A 26,582-nucleotide genomic window follows, 5' to 3' on the forward strand; every position below is an offset into this window, starting at 1 on the left:
ATATGAGAAATAGTCTTAAGTAAGACAATTCAAATAAAGTGAATAGGAAGCTGTCATAAGGATTTTTGTGAAGGTAATAAATGCAATAGGAAAGATTACATGTACTCTCCATGGATAAGATGCTTTGTTTTGTTTCCATGATGCAGATGTTTGGTTTCCATTTACCATCATGAATGAAAATTTTAACATATGTTTAAATAAAACATATTTTTATTAAATAAATAATAAAAATAACGGTATGAATAAAAATAGCTACCATATTGACTGCGTTCCATGTGCCAGTCATGATGCCAAGAACCTTACATAGATTAGTTTATCCTCCTAATAGTCCAGTGAAGCTAGTACATTTGTTATCCCATTATACAGGTGAGAAAAATGGCATTTTTAGTGAATTAAATGACTAGTTCAAGATTACGAGGCTAGCAGGTAAAGGAACTGAGATTATAGAACCACAGATATAAAACCCAGTGCCCTTAGTCACTACCAGAATCCAAAAACATGAGCTGCTGGAGACAAGCTAGATCTGATGAGGCACTTAGTAGCATCTCAGACCTTATTTCTTTTTTGGTCTTTCTTTCTCTCTCATGGACCACACACATGGTCTTCTTTTGCTTTTACTAATTTAATTCTCTTTTCTCACTCCTGACTTGCCTATTCCTTTCCTCTTCCCTGAATGTTTTCTATTCAAACTATGACTTCTTCTTCCTTATGGACTCTGCTTCGTCATAGCTTGGGACTGCCATGACCAATTGCATCTTAATTCTATCACAGAGGATTAAATCTATCTCATAATTTCATGTTTTTCAAAAATCTATTTAAAAATTTAAGTATTAAACAGAAATACTTTAAGTATTAAATAGATTTAAACAATTACATCTATTTAATTGTTCCTGTTGCCAATCATCTCATTTCTTATGAGTTTTAAAATTCAAATTATCTAGAGCAAAAATCCAGTTAGTCCAGCTCCCTTTTGGAGGCCGGCCTGTGTTACTGGGTAGCCTGTATATGTATTGACTGCCTCTACATCCAGTGCCTAACCCTGGTCCACTCCGCTGGAGTTTAGATAGGACTAGGACTAGAGCTGATTTTATGCCTCTCTGGAGTTTGGGTTTTAGTTAGAATTTTTAAAATTAATTTCCCATAACATTTACATGTCTGTAAAACATTATCCTTAACCACTGGGATTTTTTTTTTATTTCAATAGTTTTTAGGGCATAGGTGGTCTTTGGTTACATGGATGAATTCTTTAGTGGTTATTTCTGAGACTTTATTGCACCCATCACCCAAGCAGTGTACACTGTATCCAATATGTAATTTGTTTGTTTTTGGCAGAGCTAGCTGAGGTTTTATTTTGGGGGAAAAAATGTTTTGTAGCTGGAGGCATGTACAAGGAGGGGTGCCCCAGGCAGTGAACTCCTCCGTGGGTGGGCTGAGGGCTAGGGCTGAGTCACAGGTAGGTCTCCGTTCCCTGTGTTCACTCACTGGCTTCGGGGCAGCCGCAGGAGGGGCAGGCGTGGCTCTTCACTTGAGCAGAATGTCAGAGGACTCGGACACAAGCTTCTCATTGCGGGTCTCTATCGTCTGCACAACCACGGCCCTGGCAGAGCTGGTGCGGCGGAAAGAGCTGGAGCCCGCGCCAGAGCCAAAGCTGGAGTCCAGGGGCTCCAGCTGAGGCCGGGGCTTGTGAGGCCCCCACAGGCGAGGTCAGCACACCTGCGTAGGCACTGGTGGTCCTCTTAAGGATATTCAGGTTCTGCATCCCAGACTCCAGCCGGCTCTCCTCGCCCTCCAGCAGCTTCCTGTAGGTGGCGCTCTCGGTGTGCAGAGCTAGGTTGGTGTTCATCAGCTCCTGGTACTCAACGCAGCTGCCAGGCCATGTCCTGCTTGGCCCGCTGCAGGGCGGCCTCCAGATCGGACAGCTTGGCGTTGACATTCTTAACGGCCAGCTCCCTGTGCTGCTCGGCATCCGCGATGGCGGCCCTCAGGGAAGCCCTCTGGCCTTTGAGGCCCTCAATCTGAGCCTGGAGTCGGCTGATGTTCCGGTTCATCTCGGAGATCTCAGTCTTCGTACGCCGCAGGTCATCCCCATGCTGCCCAGCCTGCATCTGCAGCTCCTCATACTTGATCTGGTACATCCTCTCCGCCTCAGCCCGGCTGTGGTTGGCGATCTCCTCATACTGTGCCTTGACCTCAGCAATGATGCTGTCCATGTCCAGGGAGCGGCTGTTGTCCATGGACAGCACCACAGACGTGTCCAAGATCTGGGACTGCAGCTCCCGGATCTCCTCTTCATACAGCAGCCTGAGGAAGTGGATCTCGTCAGTCAGCCCTTCCAGGTGAGACTCCAGCTCCACCTTGTTCATGGCAGCTTCATCCACATCCTTCTTGATGAGGACAAATTCATTCTCCATCTCTGTACGCTTATTGATCTCATCCTCTTACTTGTTCTTGAAGTCCTCCACCAGCCCCTGCATGTTACCAAGCTCCGCCTCCAGCTTCAGCTTCTCCTGGCCCAGAGTCTCCAGCTGCCACCTAAGGTTGTCGATGTAGATCTGGAACATGTTGTCCATGTTGCTTCAAGGTGTCTTCTGCTGCTGCAGGAGGCTCCACTTGGTCTCCAGCATTTTGTTCTGCTGTTCCAGGAACTGCACCTTGTCGATGAAGGAGGCAAACTTGTTGTGACAGTCTTGATCTGCTTCTTCTCCTGGGTGCGCACGGCCTGGATGTTGGGGTCCACCTGCAGCTTAAGGGGTCTCAGCAGGCTCTGGTTTACCATGATGGCAGTGATGCCTCCCATGCCTCTGGCCCCATCATAGCCTCCACCCAGGCCACCCCAGAAGCTGCTGCTACCCACTCAGGAGAAGCTCAAGGAGCTGATGTGGCCACTGGACCCACTCCTATAGAAGCAGCTACTGAAGCCCCTGCAGCCAGAGATGGACACCTTCTAGGACTTCTAGGTCACCCTGATGGACATGGTGGAGGCAGGAGTGGAGGCAGGTGGGCTAAACCAGGCAGAGATTCCAGAATGAGTGGAGAAGCTACTTCCTGGTCCAATGTGTAGCCTTTTATCCATCACCCACCTCCCACGCTTTCCCCTGAAGTCCCAGAAGTCCATTGTATCATTCTTAAGCCTTTGCATCCTTATAACTTACCTCCGACTTAGAACATATATTTAGTTTTTTATTTCCCAGTTACTTCACTTAGAATAATGACCTCCAGCTGCATCCAAGTTGCTGAAGAAGACATTATTTTATTTCTTTTTATGGCTGAGTAGTATTTCATGGTATATATACATTTCTTATATACATGGTGTATATAACATTTTCTTTATCCATTTGGCCAATGGGCACTTAGGTTGGTTTCACATTTTTGTGATTATGAATTGTACTGCTATAAACCTGTGTGTGCATGTGTCTTTTTCATATAATGACAGGAGTGGGACTGCTGAATTGAATGGTAGTTCTACTTTTAGTTCTTTAAGGAATCTCCATACTGTTTTCCACAGTGGCTGTACTAATTCACATTCCCACCAGCAGTGTAAAAGTGTTCCCTTTTCAACAAATCCACGCCAGCATCTATTGTTTTTTCACTTTTTAATTACGGCCATTCTTACAGGAGTAAGGTTGTATCTCATCATGGTTTTAATTTGTGTTTCCCTATCATTAGTGCTGTTGAGCATTTTTTCATATGTTTGTTGGCTATTTACATATCTTATTTTGAAAATGGTCTATTCATTCCTTTGTCCACTTTTTGATAGAATTATTTGTCTTTTTCTTGCTGATTAGTTTGAGTTACCTGTGGATCCTGGATATTAGTCTTTTGTCAGTTGCATAGTTTGTGAATATTTTCTACCACTCCAGGGTTGTCTGTTTACTCTGCTGATTATTTCTTTTGCTGTGCGGAAGCTTTTTAGTTTAATTAGGTCCCATCTATTTATTTTTGTTTTTGTTGCATTTGCTTTTGCAGTCTTAATCACGAATTCTTTGCCTAAGTCATTTCCTAGAATAGTTTTTCCAATGTTATCTTCTAGAATTTTTTTTCCCATTTATTTATTTTATTGCATTTTAGGTTTGGGGGTACATGTGAAGAACATGCAAGATTGTTTCTGGTCTTAGATTTAAGTCTTTTATCCATCTTGAGTTGATTTTTGTATAAGGTGAGGGATAAGGATCCAGTTTCATTCTTCTACATGTGGCTTGCTCAGCTGGGACTTTTTAAGTTGTATATAACATAAATTTTGTGTAAAAGATAATATGTAACATATAGTATAATGTTTTATATATTATATATAGAGAGAGTTTAAAAATAAAGGAAATGTTTATGCTTGATTCAGCCGTGTTACCAAGTAACTTTCTTTTCCTCTAGCCTTATCTTTCCTTTCTATTAGTATTACTCTCAAGTAAAATTCTTCTACATACAGTTCATGAAAACTGAGACCTTATATTTCTTCATGTTCGGGTTTAGCAAGAAGAGGAACTATGCCTCTATTTTTCAAAAAAAATACACAAGTCCTAGCAATAAAACTCAGATTGGGTCTCAAAGGCTCATGTTGGGTATGGACCCATTCTTGATCCAGCCATAGTAGTTGGGTGAGTAAGGAGGCAATGAAATGCTCACATAAGCCAGATTAAAAACGTGTCCCCTGTAGAAGCTGAAGTCGAGATGAAAACAATACTGCATAAACATTTTGGACTCTAAGTAGGATAAGGGAGATTTTTCAGAGGAAAATTGGGGGCTGCCCTCAGAAGAGCACATGAGTCATGGACCCACAGATTTTTTTCATCACAGGTTAGACCTGCTCTGCTGGATTTTGAGCCTGGAAAGGGAGTAAAGACTCGTGCTTCCTATTCTAGGTCGCCGGTAGCCTTATCATTAATGAAATTAGTAGAGATAAAGGAAATTAAACTTTTCCTATGTAAACCTTAGTTTAAGACCTACAGCAAGATCTCCATTTCAGAACTTAGTAATGTCACACTTCCTCAGCTGAAGTGAACAGGTAAGCTAGGTTGGACAACTTTAGGAAAGTCCAGTTTCCTAATCTCTCCAAAAGATGGTTGGATGGGTTTTGCACCTGTTACAGGAAGAAACAAGGTCTTTAAAGGAAGAATTTAAAATCTCACAGAAAATACAGATGGAAAAGCAGGAGGCTGAGGTGTGAGAGGGGGCAGATCATCTGGGAAAAATGGGTTCTTAAAAGTTTTGGTTATATTTCGGATCAGTTATGTGACCTCAGGCAAATTACTTAATAAGTTTGGGCCTCTTCATTTGAAAGATGATGAAATTGAATTTGGTTCTTTTTTTATTGTTTCTATTACTTTGCTGAAATTCCCCATCTGTTCACACATCTTGTTCATCATTTATTCTAGATTTTTTAACCTACATTTTACCATTCTTTAAGATCTCTATGTTATACTGCTAACATTTGGCTTATCTCTGAGTATCTCTCTATTGATTATTTCTTATATTGACCATGGGTCACATGTTCTTTCTTCATCAGTCTCTCTCTCTTTCTCTTTCTCTTTACTGTGTCTTACATACTACATGCAAAAGATCAGCAGAGACATAAGTAAGCAATGTTTGCCTCCAGAAAATGACCTGTTTCTTATTCTGTGAGGCTAACGTGTTGGGAGCTGAGTCAATCTAATCTAGTTTTAGTTTTGATGAAGCATTAGATTCAGTTTACCTGAAAAATTTTAACTTGACAAGGACTTGAGATGTAAGTATGGGTAAGACTTCTGGGATGTCTTTTGTCTCAGAGCCTCTTGCAGCATTTTGAATTTGGGTGCCGTTTAGAAATTTTTATTAATTTCCTACAATATTTACATGTCTCCAAAACATCATCCTTATCAGCTGGGACTTTTTAAGTTGCATATGATAACACATATGTAATATATAGCCATATATATATATAATTGTTTCTTTGCCTAAGCTCAGGTAAGAATGTTGTCAGGGTCATAAGGTACAGGTCCTGCATAAAGATGCCAAAATAGACTGACACACGCTGTCTCTCTCTCTATTTATATATATATAAATAGAAAGATTTATATATATATATATATATAAATAGAGAGAGAGTTGAAAAATAAAAAGAAATGTTTTCAACTCCATTTATTTATAAATATAAATAAATAGATTTATATATATATATTTATATATATATAAATATATATACACACATACACACACACATATATATATGTATATATATAGAGAGAGAGAGAGTTGAAAAATAAAAAGAAATGTTTATGTTTGATTAAAGCATAAATCTTATGGAATTTCTCTAGGTCCTCCTGCCCCACATTCACCCTTTAAGCACCACTGAAGGTTGGAGAGCCAACTTGTTGAAAGCCTGAGATCTTGGATGACTTTCTCCCAGCTCTCCTGCACTGCTTTTATTCATCGGAATAACACTCTCATGCACCCAGAAAAAGCCTCTGGGAAAGAACTGGAGAATGGGTGCCAAATGTCTCTTTGTTTGAGGCTTTTTAGGATTATAATCTCTCATGCTGCTTGTACGCAGGTATTAAACATTTATTAAAAGTTAGGCTAGTTTATCTTTATTTGCATTTTGCTAGATTTTTCTTCCTCCTCCAATTCTTACCAGGGTTGAAGTAACTTTTTTCCTCTGTTAGGAAGATCTTACCACTTTCTGGAATTTAGCTTTTTAGGTTTCCTTGCACCCTCAGCCTTCTATAACTTATCCAATGTATCCTTCTTAGGGTAGAAATCATGGTCTTCTAGGCCCTAATCCAAAGAAGTCCATTCAGGTCATTTTGAATGATAGCTTCTAAATTGTAAAGTCGTTGATAATCTGAATAAACGGTTAGAAACAATGTGGGCATGATATATTTGTATAATCAGAAACGGTACCATAACATCTCTTTTTCACTTTTTGATAGTTGAATAATAGACTCAACAACATAGCAACTACTAGGAAAAAGAGGATGATGTAAGATGAGATACCAACACTTGCTTAAGGCAATCCTAGTCAAGACCCAGCATGGCTGAGTCATAGTTTTGTCCTTGTTGGGTTTTGACTGCTTTATTTTGTTATGATTGTTGTTTCTATTATAAGCATTGTTTTGTTTGAGGAAAATAAAATGTCTTCTTTATATGACAGTTGTCAAGATGGTTATTTTTGCTTTTAGCAGATGCATAGGAGGAAAATCTAAGCTGCATTCCATGAAAAAGAGGGACTTTTGACCAAATATCAAGCAGTTAGGTCATGAGTGGAGCTAGCATTGGTGATGGGTCTCTACACTAGAGATATAGTGGTTTTGGATCTGCTGCTGCATTGTTGCATAGGGAAAAGGGAATAAAACACTATATCCCATAAAAGTGGAAGACAGAGCTTTGACTGATATCTCAGCGTTGAGGCACTGACTCTCTCTTGCTGACTCAAGAATTCGTGCTACTGAGGATCCTAGGTCTTACTTAAGCTCCCAATATTCCCACTGTATTAATTAAATCATCTGCTTCACACAGGCATAAAGAGATTCAACTTACATTTTAGAAGTCTAAACTTTCTAGCACTTTCTCACATTTCTTAATGTTGGCCTTTTATAGGATGAACAATTCAGTCCCCAGAAAGTCTATTAAATCATCTACAAGTACAAATGAATGACATTTAGTGCAAGGTGAGTTTGCAGCAGAATTGATTTTTTTCTCAGCTGGTATCAGTGGAAATCTACTGAATCTCTACTGTGTTCATGAAAAACAGATCATGTTTGACAAATGTGGCTGAATATTTTTATATGTTTCCTCTATTGCCTGATAAGTAGGAGTGAGGGAGGTGGAATTTATCTGAATATTTGTAAAGTACAAGACACTGAGCTCATAGATGGAATGATTTGTGAAACTAGTAATGCTTTCTTTCTTGGGAGACTAGAAGTCATCTAGATCAGTGCTTAGAAATATAGGCTTTGGAGTTACTTAGCTGGGTTCAAGTCCTGATTGTACCTTTTATTTGGGCAAATTTCTATGCTCAAATTTTCTCAGAGTAATAGAGATATCTATTATTTATCTCTTGTTCTTCTGAATATGCACAATGGTATTTGTATAGAATTTTACACAGTGCCTAGCACACAGTTGGTTCTTACTAAGTGGTAATTATTACAATAGGAGGAAATTAGAAGGCTTCAAGAAAACCCAGTAGCTAGTATAGTAATAACTCTTATGGACTTTCTTCAGTTGTACACTCATTTTATTCTGGCCTGGAGGTGTTATTGGATATCTTCTGCCAGTACAATTAACTAGCAGAGAATTAGTTGCTCAAAATATGTTCAACTTTATAATGCATGATAAGATTTAGCCTGAGTATCTTGTTTGATATTCTATTTAGGTCCTGCACAGTTCAATATTAAATACAGTTTTTGCCCTAGTGTGAACAGAAGAAGAGAGAAATTTGGCTCCAAGAGAAATTCGGCTCCAAAATTCCCTGAATGTTAGAGTGAGACCATCTGGAATTCAAAATGTTATTGTAGGTCACTGACAACTGAATATAAGAAGGTATAGGAAACGGAAGGCAAAGGTGGACATTATTTCTATGCCTAAACTCTAAGAACGTTGTCAGGATCGTGAGTTACAGGTCCCACATAAAAATGCCAAACAGAGCACAAAAGAATAGTTATTAATATTGTATCTGATTATTTATTTCCTTACCCACTTCCCATTACCAGGAAGGGAGGCAAGAGGCAGAAGAGTATAGTGGTTAAGATAAGCCAAAAGTTTGAAATCAGGTAGTCTGGGTTTGAATCTTTGTGTTACCTCTTTATAGATGCTAGGCCACTGAAACACTGTAGTAACAACGCTCACATTACTGGGTTCCTGTGAGTTAAAAGAAGATGAGGTATGTAAAACATGATGCTCAATATAGCCTAACTTTTTTTTTAATTCAGAAAAGAAGCTCAGTCTTATATATTCCCCTTCTTAAGGCTGACGGTGCATGAAGAACTGGATGTCAGGTGAGGTGACTCTGGGCCATAAACCACATTTTCACAGAAGGCTTCATTCTTTTTCCTGCTTTCAACTATACACTCACAGTGGTTATTACCTGGGGTCTGTAAAGAAGAATAGAAAAGGTGATGAGGTGGTGTTTCTTTCTTTATTTTCTGAACTCAGGCTAAGTACCGAGCTGTGTGTAAGAGCTTTGAAATCTGCAAGGTATCATTGGTGTCAGTGCCAAGAATAAAACTCTGCCAAACCACCAATGACTGCCCTGGCTTAGCCAAGCATTGATCAGTGAAGGCTCAAGGTTTTGAGAGAAGTTCTAGGAGCTGTTCTGGGGTAAAAGAATCACTGGCTATAGAGGCAGCAAGCCAGGAACAATGTTCCCATCCCTTCATCAGGGATGTCAGAAGCGCTCATAGGTACTAAGGGGCTTGCTGCAGCAAATACTCACACTCAACACATCTCCCTTTATGAGCCCTTTTGTGGTATCCCACCATTTCTGTCCAACTATAGAATAAAATTTGTTATTTCAATAGAGAAAGTTTTCAAATACTGGCTGCCATACTAATTATATAAAAAGTTAGATGCCCAGAACAACAGAGTGGACTCTTAACATGCTGTCTCATTTATCTTTGTGGTCCCCTAGGCTTAGCACAAAGCTTAACATACTGATTCTTTTCAAAAAAATTTGTTGATCATCTCACTTATACTGCCTCATCTATTCATGTAGAGACATCCAATCCAATTTATCACGCCCATTATGTAGATGAGAATATTGAGGTTCAGAGAGAGGCAGGAACTTACTCAGGATCACATCCTTACTCAGTAGCTGAGCAACGCTAGAGTTCTTTGATTGTAAGCAACAGCTATCCATTGCAGTAACTTAGGCAATAGGGAGATAAACTGACAGACAAGTAGGAAGATACTAGACAGCCTGTGGAATTGAAGGGAGAGCTGAAGGTTTAGATTTTTGTGAAAGACCTGAATAAGCATCCTCAGGGGTCTCGATGGCAGGAAATCACAAGTAGTCTTTCCATGATTCCGCCATCAGGTCTTCCATCCTCAGCCACCTCAGGTATGTGACTGCCCAAGATTGAAAATCCTGGAGGAAGATTCTGATTGTCATCAAGTCAAATCTTCAGTCTTCCACCTAAGCTGTGGTCAGGGACTCTGGACACCATGAATGACATCCCTCTAGAACACATAGGGTCAGAGTCAGGGTCAAACTCTCAAAGGATGCCAAGAAACCAGAAAGGCAAACAAAAAGTGTTATGAAAAGAATGTACACTGCATGTTTAAAACAGGACAAATCCTTTCCCAAGGGCAAAAATTTAACTTTAAAATTTATGCAATTTAGCTGTCTAAAAAGTTTCGAAATAGGCACCTGCTTGACATAAAATGATTCGTTTAATGAATGTAGCTTCAGACTGATGGCTAATGATCAAGGCTCTTGGGGCTACCTCCAGCTTTACTTCCTGATGCACGGCCCCATTTCTGTGTTGGAAGTAAGGAAACTCGCTATTCCAGGGCTTAACATATATCTAGAGAATGACTCACACATAATGAAGAAAGTACCTGGTATATAGTATCTTAGCCCTTGCTGAGCACTTCAATCCCTTGAAAAATCCTACTTGCAGGATTTTTAAAAACAGTATTACTCATATCTTGAACAAAACCAGGGCTTTCTGAAGTAAAACCCTGACCCAGGGAGAAAGCACGTTAGCCTGAGGACAAAGAGGGCTGAGTTTGGGTCTGTACTCTGTCATTTGCTAGTTTGGACAAGGCTGCTTTACTTTCCTTGACCTCAATTTGTTAATCTATATTATTAATGAAGATGTTGAATTACACGCTTTTTTTGTTTGTTTGTTTGTTTAGATTACTTTTATTACAGTAAGGAGTAAATTTGAATTAATATGTTTAGGAATTAACAAAACCAACTTGTGTTTAACATGCACTGAATTACACAGTTTTTGTTGAAATAGTATAGCAAGTGAATGTGAAGATAAATAAATGCCTTAAAACTTAATAAAATGGGCCGGGCGCGGTGGCTCACGCCTGTAATCCCAGCACTTTGGGAGGCCGAGGCGGGTGGATCACGAGGTCAAGAGATTGAGACCAACCTGGTCAAAATGGTGAAACCCCGTCTCTACTAAAAATACAAAAAATTAGCTGGGCATGGTGGTGTGTGCCTGTAATCCCAGCTACTCAGGAGGCTGAGGCAGGAGAATCGCCTGAACCCAGGAGGCGGAGGTTGTGGTGAGCCAAGATCGCGCCATTGCACTCCAGCCTGGGTAACAAGAGTGAAACTCCGCCGACTCAAAAAAAAAAAAAAAAAAAAACAAAAAACTTAATAAAACTAAATTTCACTTTATAGATAAGCCTTACTTTCATCCTTTTAAACACAATTTTGAGACATATAGAAACAGACAAGATAGATAGCAATCAAAGTTTTAAAAAATTATTTAAATTGCATATCTATCCTGGCTCCCTGACAATGTAAATCATCATTAAGACATTATGGCCACTACCTTCTGCCCCCTGCTGAAGTGGTTGTTTTGAAAGCCTGAGCACTCTGAGACGTACCCTCTCCTCACTATTACTTCCCCAAGTTATGAGTAACTTGGATAAACTGGTGGGCACAGAGGGTTAACGGCCCAGCCCCCCTCTTTTTAATGACTTTCTTAGGAACAGAAATGTTAGGCACTGGTGGTATTCAATCATAACTCTTGGATCTCATTTGAGGCACTTGGGCAAGCTGGCCTCTGAATATAAAAGTTAAACAGCATATAAGCATAAACAAAGAGAACATTATTAGAGAGATTCTGCAAATATCATATACATTCTTTCTTTTTATACATAAAATTAAACTTCTTTGGTGGTCCCCATAGAGTTTAATAGTTATATTTTATTTCCGTCACTGCAAAGAGATAGGAAATGGCATTGGGTGTTAGCGGGTCTTCTTGAATAACCCAGACATTCTTCTGAATTCTAAGGACAGAGCCTTAAGCCTTATTCTCAAGGAACCCACAGGTGATGGGGTATGGAGAGGGAGTGCTCTCATTTATCCCTTCAATGCATGATAAATAGTGCAATAAATATCTACCTGTAAGGTTGGTTAAAAACCAGCTTCTTCAAAGCCCAGCCAGGAGCTCAAGCATTCTGTTCACCCAGCTCTTAATCAGAGTAGGAAAGGCATGAAAAAGACATAGGAGATAGATTCATGAAGAATACTTGTAGCTTTTATACGTGATCTGCAACCTTAAAGGTTTTTCCTGACACTACCAAAATAAATTCATCAAAAGATAGCCTGCTGATGAGACTTTTCTGCCACTTTGCTGTTATTAGGCTCCAGGGAGTAAATGTCTCTCATTATGATAAAGAGGGAATTATGGGCTTTTTCTCCATGACCTAGAAGACAATCTTATCTTCATTTTCTTTCCTCTAGGTGGTTATGTTGAACATGTAAATATTCTTCCTGCTGTGAGTATTAGTGCAGCTGGCCAAAGATGCTCTATTTTAAAGATGCAGATGCAGGAAGATAAAAGCATGAGAAACATTGCATTGAGCAAGATTGTCCTGGCTGCCAGGGTCCTGGTTTAGATGGTGGTAGCAATGAGACTTTTGGTGGGACAGTGTTGAAACTGTACTCAGTCTTAGTCATGGTTTGTTTTTTGTTACAATTATCATTTGTCTCCTCAAATGAGCTGAAATATTAAGGGGCTATAGAATAAGGATACAGGAGCATTTTGCAGGGTGTTAATTATAGTCTGACCTCTGAAGAGTCTGGGTTGAAAAACTGAGTATCTCTTCCCTATCTCTCCTTCTCTCTCTCTCTCCGAGGCCATATGGTCTCTCATTTTCATTTATTTTTGCACCTCCGCTTCATTCTTCTCTTTTTTCGACACTCCTGCTGAATCTCCATCTCTGCCCATATGGCAGAAGACAGCTGCCCCTGGCTTCCTTATTCACATGCCCTTGACATTCACATGTCAAGCTGTGAGTGAAGACAAAAACCCTCATATCTTTTTCTTCAAGCTTCTAGGAAAGAGTCTCTGATTAGCCCAGTTGGGCCCATTTTATCTACCTATGGTTCAATCAGGAAATTCATGGAAATCCTAAAGGCCAAACATAGACCCCCAAGAAAAAAGAATTCTCTACTTAGCATTGTGGTGAGCCCTTCATGGGCATTGCCTTTGTCTAAAGTTTACAGAAATCCTATGAGGTTGCTATTACAGTCTCATTTTATATGTAACAAAGCAGAGTATCAAAACAGTTAAGTAATTTGCCCAGAATCATACACTGGGCAATATTTCTAAAAAAAAACCCATTGTTTTAGAGACAGGGTCTCACTCTGTTACTCAGGCTGGAGTGCAATGGTGCAATCATAGTTCACTGCAGTCTCAAACTCTTATGCTCAAATGATCTTCCAGCCTCAACCTCCTGAGTAGCTAGGACTACAGGTGCTTGTCACACAACGAGTTTTGGTTTCACTATTTTATTTTCTGTAGAGATGGTATCTTGCTATATTGCCCAGGCTGGTCTTGAACTCCTGGCCTCAAGTGATCCTCTCACCTTGGCCTCCCAAAGCACTGGGATTACAGGTGTGAGCCACTGCTCTTAGCTCCTGCACCTTCCCCAGCTAGCTTTTTACCATCATCATCTCTTGCACTAAAACAAGGTTTCTCAAACTTCAATCAGCATCAGAACCACTTGTAGAGCTCATTGAAACCAACTTATCTGGGCCCTATATTCAGAAATATTGATTCTGTAGGCCTAGGGATGAGGCTGGAGAATTTGCATTTCTAACAAGCTCTTTTGTGAAGCTAATGCTGTCTTGGTCCTTGCTACTTTGAGTAGTACTGCTACTTTTTGTTTGCCTTTCTGATTTCAAAGCTACTTGGTGCTTGCAGCTTTGAATAGTACTGCTGTAAACAATCAAGAAGTTAACATTCTCATGAATTAAGAAATCCCTTTGAATTGTGGCTATACCCTATAAATAATCAGAATAAAAGAAGTTCCTGTGAGCTCAATTATCTGCTTTATCTAATCCCAATATTTTGCTCATTCTGTTTTTAACACATCTTCCTAAGAAAGAAAACCCTTTCTGACTTGGGACACTTACATTTAGAGGGACTTTCATTAGTTGATATATACATAATTTTGGAGACCATTATAGAAGTCACTTACATACTTTTTTCCCCTAACCCTCCACTGAGATTTTTAAAAATCACTGCAGTACTCATCAGAGAAGTGATTCTGAATAACATCGCCTCACTAGGAGATGGCAGAGATCAGTTTCCTGAACTAGGATATATATGAACTTCACTCTTCTAATCCCATATAGTTTTTAAGTTTTGTAGTCAGCAAGGGAAATGAACAAACTACTACTAAACACAGAGACGAATCTTACCCATCAAGAGTTGCATGAGAAAAAATCAAGCACAAAAGAGTACATACTTCATGCTTCCATGTATATAAAGCTTTGAGCAATCAAGATCTATGGGGATGGACGATAAGACCAGATCTTGGTTGCTGTTGGGGCTGGATAGTGACTGTGGGGCACAGGGGTGTGGGTTGAAGAGGTGCACTCCCAGGAGGTGGCGATGCTCTGTTTCTGACCTGGAGGCTAGCTGCATGGGCATGTTCAGTTTGTGGAAAGTCATGAAAATACATGACCTTGTATATGTATGAGCTGAACACTTCTGCGTATGTTGTTATAGCCGGTACAAAAGGTTCAGATGTGTTTAAAAAGCAAGTCATTTGTAGAAAAGCAGTATATGAACTGCACTGACAAACTTCGTGCAAATGTGCTATACTTTGACATCTAGAAAGAACAAGCCTGAAAGGAAACATTCCAAACCGTGACTGTCTCTGGGTGGTGGAAATGTGGCTGGATTTACTTTTTGGGCTTTTCTGTATTGTCTAAATTTTCTGCAATGTGCATACATTACATTTATTAATATATCTTAACATATTTAGTTTTTATTTAAAACATTGATTCTGTTAAAGTAAACACAAATAAGAGGACCCAGCCCCACCAATTTCAGAAACAGAAAGCTTCGCAAATGTCTATTTAATACAAGTATCAGAACAAAAAAAGTGGCCATGGAAATTGTGGGACCTTGACAATCACTTTATCCCACAGAAATGGTATTTCCTAAGGACCTCTTTCAGGTTCTATTGGTATTTATAAAGCAAGATTCATGAGGAAAAGGCACTTAGTAAGCAAGGAAATGATCCTTTCGTGAGGTTTGCAACACAGGATACAAATGTCCAAGGGCCAAGTGATAATAAATGAGATTTTTTACCAAAGCTCAGAGATACTGAAAACTACGGAAAAACCCTTTAGTGTTCTGCAATACTTTTAATATTTGCGACAGTGACAAAAATTGAATAAAAATATAGATGTGTTTGTGGCAGGAATTTATAATGCATTCTTTCATTATTTCCCCTTGAAACTCTAGTAGGATAAATCTTTTCAAAAAGATTATACATTTTATGTTAAGCATCTCAATGTTTTTGATGAAAGAAACCATTAAAGCTTCTTGAGTATCAAAGAAAAAAAAAGAATGATGATGTGATCTTCCATTCTGGTCTCTCACTATTTCCTGAAATTTCACTATTCCTGACTATATCAAACACCTAAGGAAGGGTGAGGAGTCATTGGGTAACAGAGCCCAGTGCTAACCTGATTGGCTGGGTGAACACTGCACTTGCTATATTTTGGAATCAGTCTCCTTGGGTTTTAATTCTGGCTCTCCCAAACGCTGTGTATGGAACTTAGGAAAAATCATTTAGCCTATCTGAATCTCAGCTTCCTTGGCTATAAAATGTGAGTAACTTTTATTCCTTCCTCATAGGGTTATTACAAGGATTATAAAAATTATATATGTACCAGTTATAATTTTTTTGCTTTTCATCTCCAAATTTGCCCTTCGATACCTGCTCTGTGATAATGGGTGGACATCCTTTAAGCATTTCTCCTTTACCATAAACACAATGTTAAGCTTTCTTAGTGGCAGGCACTGGAAGCACATCAGAGGAGAAAAGGGGCTCTCTTGTGCATTCCTGGAGTTGCCCTGACAGTCATTGGTGTGGGTGGGAAGGCATGTGGTGGGGCTCTGCTTTTATCATGGACCCAGAGCATAAGTTCCTCCATGACTCAGCAGCCCCAGTTAGTCTCACCTGTCCATAGTCTTTTCAACAGGGCACTCCACATTGAAGCTTTCTGCCCACACCTCTCCAACACCCTCTGCAAGCCTGCATGTCCAGTTATCAGCCATACCACACTTATGCCCCAAGGTTTACTTCCTGCTTGTCCAGCAACTGTAGACCAGCTCTGATCTAGCAAAACAGCAAATTTCTCTACCACCTAGTGAGTTGCAACCTTCTCCAATGAGGTCTGAATCCCAGCCTTGGTAAGGTGACCCCCTCCTAAGTTTGTCTTCTTTTGGATATTCTCCCTCAGCTCTGGTACTATTTAGAGTTCTCTTATAATTATTTTTTTCCCATAGGATTCTGCAAACTTTTCCTGCAAACAACACAGTAAGTTAAACAGGGGAAGCTTAGAGTCCTCAAAGACACAGCCTAGGGACAAATGCAGCCAGTGGCTTGTTTTTGTGCAGCCTATATTCTAAGAATGTGTTTTTACATTTGTAAAGGATTGCTTAAAGAATGAGGAGAAGGAGGAAGAGGAGGGGGACACAAAAGAGAAGAAAAGAAAGAGGAAGACTAGAAGGAAAAACAGACCTTATTTGGCCTGCAATGCCTAAAATCATACCATCTGGTCCTTCACAGAAAAAAAGTCCCACCTACTGAAGTATACAGTAGCAATCTGTATTTTAATAAACGCTCCTGGCAATTCTGTTGAGAACCAAAGTTGAGAACCCCTGGACTGAGAGTAGCTATTCCACTGACCATGGTGTTGGTCCTTAACCTATCATACAAATGACAAACAGTAATTCAGGATTTGTGTGGGAGCTGGCAGAAAAGAATTCTCTTCTCCTCTGTAGTGTGGTGTGAAGATGGAAGTTCTGCAGTTGTTTTGGTACCACAGTGGGAGTGTCTGGAGCTGGCAGGTGAGAGGCAAGATCCTGAGGACTAAGCCAATACCACAGCAAGCCAGAAAAAAAGGTGGGCAGAACTCAGGGCCTGGTGGCTTCCTTGGAGCTGCTGGATCAAGCTCACCTGCCTCAGGACTTGTCAGATGCACGTCCCAATAAATTCACTCTAGAGAGGTGTTTTTCAGCTTCAGGACTGTTGATATTTGGGGCCAGATAATTTTTTGTTATAGAGGATTATCCTGTCTTGTAGGCTCCAACCACATCCTGGGCCTCTACCTTCTAGATATCAATCAGCCCAGCCCCTTAGTTGCGGCAACCAAAAGTGTCTTTGATTTTGCCAAATGTCCCCTGGGAGAAAAAAATCACCCATAGTTAACAACAACTGCTCTAGAGTTGCAACTGATTTGACCTGTGTTTTTGGACACAGCGCTATAAATACTTAATGGATCCTGTACTTCTTGAAGCATTGGTATATATACTAAGATTAATCAATTCAAAATGTTTCTCTTAGTAACGAATGTCCATATTCAAGGAGATTATCCTTGAGATATTGCCCCTTGAGTGAATAGACTCTGGATTCTTGCTTTGAAGAATATCATCACAAAATGCCATCTCAAAACCCACATTCCATATTAGCCCCAGAACTTTCTGGGCATTGTTTCTTATGGGCTTATGCTCAAAGTTCCCATTCTCAATGGAGTTTAACTTTGATGTTCGTCTTTCTCTATGTTCTGTGTAACCCACATGACACTCCGTTCTCATTTTCTGATTTCCATGAAATCATTTTTGGGGGCACCACAGACATGGAGAACAACCCAACAGGAACAGTCAATAAAGGGTAGACATTTGATCTTAGCCAAAAGGCTGAGAATTGATTAATAAAGTGTAGAAACAAGGTATGTGTACTTACCTGTATTCCATCACTGTTGGGTATGAATCTTGGTTAGCTGATTTGGTTCAGGTGAGACTATCACATTGAATAATATCCCTGGGCATATTAGAACTGGGGTAAAAACATAAATTCAATGTTTGTCTCTCAGGGCTTAAAAAGTCTTGTGTGGTAGTTTAGACCTCAGGCATCAGTCTTTAGCTGAATTTCTTGGCCCTCACCACTGTCCTCTATCAAATTAAAAACACGCAAAAGAAGCTTTCCTATTGTATTATGAAGACAGTTCATCTCTCTCTTCATCATCTCTAGACTCAGTTGGGGGGTCTCTTTGCACATTCAGAGATTCATCACTGTGCTCAGCCAACAGAGAGCTTTCTTCTTTAGGTCTTACCCTTTGCCTCATCTCTACCAGGCAGCAAAGTAATATAATTCCCCAAAATACACCACTCTATTACCCTTTCAAGAAAGGACGTGCTGCCCAGCTATGTGAGAACAAGATCAGCAGACAGGCTGTAGGTGTCAGCTCCTTCAAGGTTGGCATCAGCCACAGAGCCTCCCTGCCCAAAGTCATGCCTTTCCTGAAAAAGCCTGTATTCGTTGCATTGTATTGAGAAAAGTGGAGACATAAAAGGACAACTATTTTGGTTTAATAAAACATTACGACTTTTGAAAGTTGAAACTTGCTCTAAAGATTCCCCGTCAGGTTATCCAAGGCTGTGTAGGGTCTGCACCTCAAATCTTACTCAGTATCTGCTTCTAGAGCACATAGTCTGTAACAGAGATTTATGATTCCATTACATAAAATAATCCATGCTTATTCGTTACATTTTTGAGTGTCTACTCTATGCCAGACACTGTACTAGGTAGTGGGGTTACTACAGTAAGTTGATACACCTGTGGTTTCAGCCCTGTGGAGCTTACATTCTTTTGAAGGAAACTGACAGATCACAGGCAAATGAATTAAGGTGGATGAGTGAATGAACTGGAAGCTCTCTAGTGTATCAACGTTGTGGTTGACCAGCTGGTATTTTGTATACCTTCAGTAAATTGACCCAAGCAATTTTACTCTGGATCTTTTGACAGAATTTGCTTATAGAATATTGGACAGCCAGTTGTCACTGGGATTTCTTTCAGTTCAATGAATTTTCTCTTTTGCCTCCTCATTCTTTATTAAGAAAATTATTCAGACTGTAGCTTGCTGGTTTTAGACATCCCCACTGGCAATTGGGACATCTATTTTGGAGATGTAATTGAAAAGACTGAAGAATGCACTGAGGACCTTCTGGCTAATAGATGCTGAAAAAGAAGCCAAGATAGTTTGGTCAAGATTTCTGCAGTTCCTGAGTTTCTAATCACAACAACAAAAGATGGCCTTTATTTCCTTTTGACCCAAACAGTGGCAACGTTTTAGTCAAGGTGATTTAGAGGAGCTTAGAAAGAGAGGTGGATTCTTGGGCCATACTGAAGGCAGAAAATGGGTTATTCTGCCATTAGCTTTTACTCAGCAATTTTTTTATCTCCCCAAAACACTTTAATATTGAGTTGAGCTTTTCATCACCTGGGAATTGGACAGGCTCTAGAAATAAGATATACAGATTAGTTGTACATTTTCTCATTAACCATTATCTTTCTAAGCTTCCTAGTGGCAAATTAGCTAGGTCAAAGAAGTTATTATGGCATCCAAACCACCATGTATGTTTTGGGATTATGATGTAACCCAGAAATATTAACTCCCACATGTGGGTGCCTAGAGTCTTGGTAAAGTCCTCCATTAGCTAGTTAGCCAGTGTTTGAAATAAATCCATAAATAATAATAATTGTTAACAATTACTGAGTGCTCACTATATGCTAAGCAGTATGCCAAATATTTAATATACATTTTCCTACTTAAGCCATACAAGTATTCTGTAAGGTAGACATTATCATCATTTCCCTTTTGCCAATATGAAAAATGAAGGTGGGTTAAATAATTTACCTTAGAGACATATAGCTCTGTAACACCATTACCTTCCTCACAAAGTAAGATGCCAATCATCTGGAAGCCACTAAAAGTTTATAATGTAATTGTTCCATTTTCAGCAACTCACAACATCTTGTTTATACATTGCTTCTGACACTGTTCTAATCAGCCTCTGTGCCTGGAATTAAAAATCATCCAGTCCATTTTAATTCAATCCACTAGAAGATTCATATGGCCCATGAAATGTTTTAGTTTCTAGAGAGGGAAAAGAAGACAAAAATAAAAAGATGCATTTTCTGCCCTCAATGCAGTCACAGTCTATTAGGCTATGTTAGTCTTTATTTTCTTTGAGTCTATGACTCTATTCTTTGTTTCGTCACCATAGTTTATGGAAGTTGGACTAGGAAAGTAATGGAAAAAGATTATTATCCAAAGAATTATTGATATAACTATTTAGAACTCAGTTACTTTGCTGTTTGGAAAAATACCAAGCAATTTTTCCTGACCAACATAGGGATAAAACCTATGGCCTCTATCTCATCATTAATGTTAGCATTAAGTAGGCAAAGCCAGCCTGATACCTAACTATAATCATCGCCATTTATCTGGGGTGTGACTCCAGTCACCAGCTGATAAACTCTGTCTTTTGGAGGATACTGTTGTCTTCATATCCACAGAACTATGTCCTAGAAGTCATGTTTGAATTGCGTAGCCCAGTGGGCCATGGCTGGTAGTCAATAGGTTAAGGCTACCCAAGCCAAGCCAACTAGATTATTTTCCTGGGATTCTCAGATGTTCTACCTCTATTCTTGCAAGTGGTTGAACCAGTAATACCTAAACTTGGGGGCAATGGGATAGCCATTAATGTGTATGTGCCAAAGAGCAAAGAAAGCCTATCTGTATCTAGAAAGACAAATACTGATGTGTAAAGGGAAACAGCCATGAGAAATGAAGAGAAAGTCATGAAAATATTTGGATTTCTGGTTCTAGTCTGGTTTCATAAATTCTGGTTACAAGTCATTCCCCAAGCCATTCCTTTATTCTTATAATAAATTCCCATTCTTGGCATAAGCTAGCCTAAGTTGGCTTTTGTTACTTGTCATCACTGACGCTTAAGTGATACATAAGCCGAACAATCTTTACCAGAGTTGTCATGTACAGTTGTACACTGCATAACACTGGGGAGTGCCAGTCACATTATTGATTGCATTATATAACCATATGCAGTGTCCTGAATTTTATGGTCATTGAGTTTTTGAGTAATATATTTCCTGAGTATTTAACTCAATTCATCAAATATTGATTGAGTACCTATTCTACTTAATCAGTTCTATTGTAGAGATTGTACTAGTTATAAAATACAAAGATTTAAAATAAAGACAGTCCCTACTCTCCACATGGTCACAGTCTAGGAAAGCAGACCAACAAAAACAATCACAACATAATGTGATATAGACAATAAAGAAGAATTTCAGAGGGGAACATAAATAATAATTTCCTCAGGAAGTGTCAGGGGAGGCTTCACAGAGAAGGAATGCCTAAGCAAATTCCAGGTAGTAGGAACAGCATGTATAAAAGTATGAGTAAGCATGGAAGGCTGAGGAAGGTGGAGCACCTGAGATCAGGAGTTCAAGACCAGCCTGGCCAACAGAGTGAATAAAACCCCATTTCTACTGAAAATACAAAGAAATTAGTCATGTAGTGGCACGCACCTGTAGTCTCAGCTACTAGGGGGGCTGAGGCAGGATAATCACTTGAACCTGGGAGGTGGAGGTTGCATTGAGCCAAGATCATGCCACTGCACTCCAACCTGAGTGAGAGTGAGACCCCATCTCAAAAAAAAAAAAAAAAGAAGTATGAGTAAGTGGAATAGCATAGTATGTTTGCAGAACTGTGGATGATTTGCAGTTGCAGAAGGTGGAAAGAGAGTAATGAATGAAGGAACAGGGGCCAAATCACAAGAAGCTTTGCATATCAGGCTAAAGGGCTTGTACATTGTGCAGTAAACTAAAGCTCTTTACATTGTGACAACTGAGTGACAAAAATAAAATCCTAAGCTCCACATCCAACTGCTGAACAAACCCCCTTTTGGTCAAGGGGACCTCAGAGAAACGTTAAAAATTGAGTTCCCAGTAATGACTGGATAGGAGGTAGGACACACCTTAGTATGCCCCTTGTGTTAGTCCATTTTCACACTGCTGATAAAGACATACCCGAAAATTGGAAGAAAAATGGGTTTAACGGACTTACAGTTCCACATGGCTGGGGGGCTTCACAATCATGGCAGAGGGTAAGGAGGAGTAAGTCATGTCTTACATGGAAGGTGGCCAGCAAAGAGAGAAGAGAACTTGCACAGGGAAACTCCCATTTTTAAAACCATCAGATCACTTGAGGCTTATTCACTACCATGGGAACAGCATGGGAAAGACCTGTCCCCATGATTCAATCCCTCCCACAACATGTGGAAATTATGGGAGCTACAAGATAAGATTTGGGTGGAGATACAGAACAAAACCATATCACTCCTCCTTATTAACCTGTAACCGGAATTCTTTCCTAAGGAGTACATAGAAACCAGCTCTAGAAAACAGGAAACAGATGACTTATTCCTTTGTCATGATTAGCCAATCATCTGAGGGTGTGACCAGATTCTCCCTCCATCTTCACAGTTTCCAGGTGACAGCTCACCAGCTTCACAGTGCATCCCTTCCTAAATACTGGCCTCCATCTCTGGGCCAGTTTTGGCCAACTCCTGAAAGATGTACAGTGGCAGTTTTCAGGTCCTCTGCTTCACTTTTTGATGTCAGACGGTCAAGAACTCCACCCTCAGATCATGGTAATGTTGTTCTTCTTGAACACGCCACCCATTAAGAGGCATAAAGCTCAATTGCACATGTGCATGCTTCTCTTTTCATAAATATTCATGACTCCTATCACTTATTAAACATGTATACCTGGCCACCCATTCGTCATAAATTCCTGTTTTATTTTTCCTTTCCTAGAAATGCTTCTTTTTGACTTTTGTTCAAGAGTACATTTCCAAGCCTGTGGGATGACCAGCCTGCATCCTGCAACCCTTTAGGAGAAATAAAGCTCTCCTTTCCAAATTTATGAATCTGGGAATCCTTCAGTTGACATGATATGTGAAGCATCTTGAGGACTCGCTAACACACTGATCTGATTCAGCAGGTCCAGAATGGAACTTGCACTTTCGATTTCTAACAAGCTCGGTCATAGTGCCAAGGCTGCTGGTACTTAGACCACCACACTTTGAGTAACAAGGCTTTAAACAGTGGGCATTGCAGGCTATTAAGCAGGGAATAATATGGCATTGCAGAATTATTCCCCAATGTAGTGGGATGGTCATACGAGGCATAGGATGTGAGGAAGCATTAAGGCAAGACCAGTTAGAAAGGTATTTCAAGATCCTCATGAGAACTGATAAAGGCAGGAATTAGACTCACTATGTCAACTTGAGGGTGTAGTGCTAGGGAACGGTGGGAAGTGTTCCTTCTTTCCTGCTTCTGTCTGGATTTGTGCTGCAGAATAATGGAGAACTTTAAAATTATCTTCTTTAATAGCACAATCTGTTCCCTGAGTGTTTACTTTTATATCTACTGCATTGTTAAAGCCCTTTAAAATTATTTTCATTTTGACCTGCAAAATCTACTCTTGATCAAATAATTTGCAATCAAGTGGTAGTTTCAAGTGGGCTGGATTCCGTACTAAGACAGGTTTATGATGAAAGAAAGTCTTCACAAGGAAATGGAGCATTGCAATTTTAACTGGGGACAAATTGTTGCTCCAAACTGTGCTCAGAGACAAACTGTGCTCTGTGTAGCACACCAGAGATGAGGAGGCACCTTGGTTTGCATAAGAACTGTCTGGAATAATTATTTTTAAAATGCAGACACTTTGCCTATCCCTTACCTTACCTCATCCTTACTGGGCTTACTTGGAACTAAGACAACTGCATTTTTAACCAGTACCTCCAAGAGAGTGTGATGCCGTTGAAATATCCATGAGAATAGAGAAATAAGAGTTTAGCTCATTTTGGCAAAAATGAATTGCCTTCCTGTAATGTAAGTCATTGCCTGTTACTAGTCAATAGTGCCAAACACACAGACAAGGTAAGATGGTCCCTGCCTTTTAAGAGGTTATATTCTCAATGACTTAAGTGATCAGGAAGTTTTATATAGCTCTAATAAAGATCCTTACTTCCACACCATGCTTGTAAAGACTTTTGTATCTGACAAGGTTCACATTGCATAACCATTATTAATAACCCAAAAGCAATCTCGAAGAGTTTCAAATAGGTCATGAAACCTCTGTTTTCCAGACCTGGATAGAAAACCTTGGAGATAGTGCTTGATGGGCATCACATAGCTGGTTGCTGGCAGAAACACTGAAGCAGAGCTTGTAATATCTTTAAAACAAGTGAAGACCAGGAGTCAGAAATTCTCCTGAAGGTCAGCTACCTCTCCAGTCATCCATGAAGAGCTATGGTTCTCAATCCTAGCTAACATCAGAACCATCCTGGGAGCTTTCAAAAATCCTGATATGCAAGTCACACTCCAGATTCAGGTGGAAACAACCATCAGTACTTTGTAAATCTCCCATGTGCAGCCAAAGCTGGGAATCCAAGGATGTAGAGCTTCTGCCACAGGTGGATTTACTGTGAGGCTAATGAAGCTTCAGCCTCAGAGATCCTCATATTGCATGGGTTACTTACAAGGACCAAGGTTGACATTTGTAGCCGGGATTGTGATTTATTTTTCTCAAACCAGGCTCCTTGTGATAGTTTGGGCTCTCTGAGAAGTAGACACCAAGATGAAATTCAAGCTTTCATGGAGCTTGAATTTTAATGAGGTGTGATAGACCAAAAGCCAGTGAATGTATAAATAAATACAATCATAACAGCTTGTCACAAATGTTTAAGAAGGATACAAAGTACTATGATAAAGGCTAATGGTATTGGGTACTATTTTAGGTAGGGTTGTCAGGGAATGCCTCATTAAAGTGGAGGGTATTTAAATAGAGACCTGAATTTTAGGGATTGGGGTAGGATAGGAAGGAGAAAAAGAAGTATCCCAGGTGGAGGGAAGTCCTCAGATTTTTCTAATTTTTTTCTAGGTGTCTTCAGTTTTTTCTAAGTACCTGGTATGCTGGCACACATGGAGTGAGAGGAACCCAAGCATAGAATAGTTTTGGAGAGGTGGAAAGATTGTGGAGATCCTGTGGGCCATGGCAAGGAGCCTGAATTCTATTTTAAAGGAAAGGAAAAGGCATGGCAGGATAATAAGCAGTATGATGACACTGGAGAGGTGGAGGTGACATAAGCTAAACTATGGTTTCCTGGTATCACTTGGCTACTGTATATGGAATGGACTTGGGGAAAAAGAAGAGGAGAAGTGGAGAGACCAGTGTGCAGGCTGAATCCTGAGATCTGGTATTGGGTAGACAGCCCAGAGAGAAGGAGAGGACATGAAATATTTCTAATATTTTTTCAGTAGAATTCAGTGGCTTCAAGAGCAACAGCTAGGGTTGCTCTGGTGTTAAAATCTAATAAGTCATCTTTTTCAGAGCGTATTTGAGGGCAGCTTTAATAAATAATATGAGTTCATATTACAGATTTAAAATTTCCCATTGTTATATTTTTAATTTAAAAATTTTCAGTTATTTAAATATCACTTTACATTTCAATATTTCTAACTGCTGATTAAATTTTCTTAACTCTATGCCTCAAATGCACTAAAACCACTGTGATTTATTGAGCTTTTACCATATACCAGGTACTATGTCAGATAGCCATAGATAGATATAGATATGTAGATCTCTGAGAGAGAGAGAGAGAGAGAGAGGAGATCCTTTTCTGGATAAGAAAAATTAGGCTTAAATAATTGAAAACATGCCTAAGATTCTTCCACTTACACAAATTGCAGATTCAGACCCTTGTTTATTTGATTATAAGCTTATTTTGAACCATTAAGGTAAGTTGCCCAAAGATAATTTTCCACCTCTGTTTCTTACTGAACTATAGAAAAGACAGCTTTTCATGCCAACATCGGCAAAGTATAACCTTTAAAAGCATTCCTCTGCCCAAATCTGGTTCTGTATACATTGGGAAAAGCCATACTTCCAGTATAAATGCCTACCTCCATAAACCGAAATTCACCATCCACAGGTCTTTCTTGCTGAACCTACCTCAGACAGGCTGCCTCCTGAAAAATGAACCATAGAGTCCTTTTTTATGACAAGAAAATGAATCTCAATATTCCTTGAAATATCTCTTAATATCCCATTGGTAAAATGTGACCTGCTTCAAGTTTACAGTAAACTCATCCCAGAGATATATTTCATGTCATTTAAAACACACTCCAACTTATTCCCTAAGTAAAGTCATCTCTCTAAACACACCTTATATTTGTATAGTGCGTCACAGCTTGCCAAACACTTTACTGTATATCATTTGATTCTGAGGGGCAAGTAAGACAGGTGCTATCATCATCATCCTATTTTTAATAGACAAGAAGCTGACCCTCAGAGAGATAAAATGACTCATCCAAGCAAGATTCAAGACCTAAGAAAGGTAGGGCAGGGCGTTAGGATTTCAACACTTTTACAAATGCAAATAGTAAAGAAGATGAAAATGGCTCTAAGCCACTTTTTTGGGGAGTAAGTTAGCCTTACATGTAGATTCACCTCCATATCAGGATGAATT

General features: G+C 39.6%; 1 pseudogene across 1 annotated transcript; it reads right to left on the bottom strand.

The window, feature by feature from the left end:
• Positions 1-1,521: 1,521 nt before the first annotated feature.
• On the bottom strand, positions 1,522-3,042 carry LOC116559225 (annotated as a pseudogene). The gene has a single exon (XR_004272389.1). The product of XR_004272389.1 is annotated as a keratin, type II cytoskeletal 8 pseudogene (transcript).
• Positions 3,043-26,582: the final 23,540 nt, after the last annotated feature.

Source organism: Sapajus apella, unplaced genomic scaffold, assembly GCF_009761245.1.
Source record: "Sapajus apella isolate SASKATOON/1434 unplaced genomic scaffold, GSC_monkey_1.0 scaffold23, whole genome shotgun sequence".
In the NCBI taxonomy this organism is placed as follows: domain Eukaryota; kingdom Metazoa; phylum Chordata; class Mammalia; order Primates; family Cebidae; genus Sapajus; species Sapajus apella.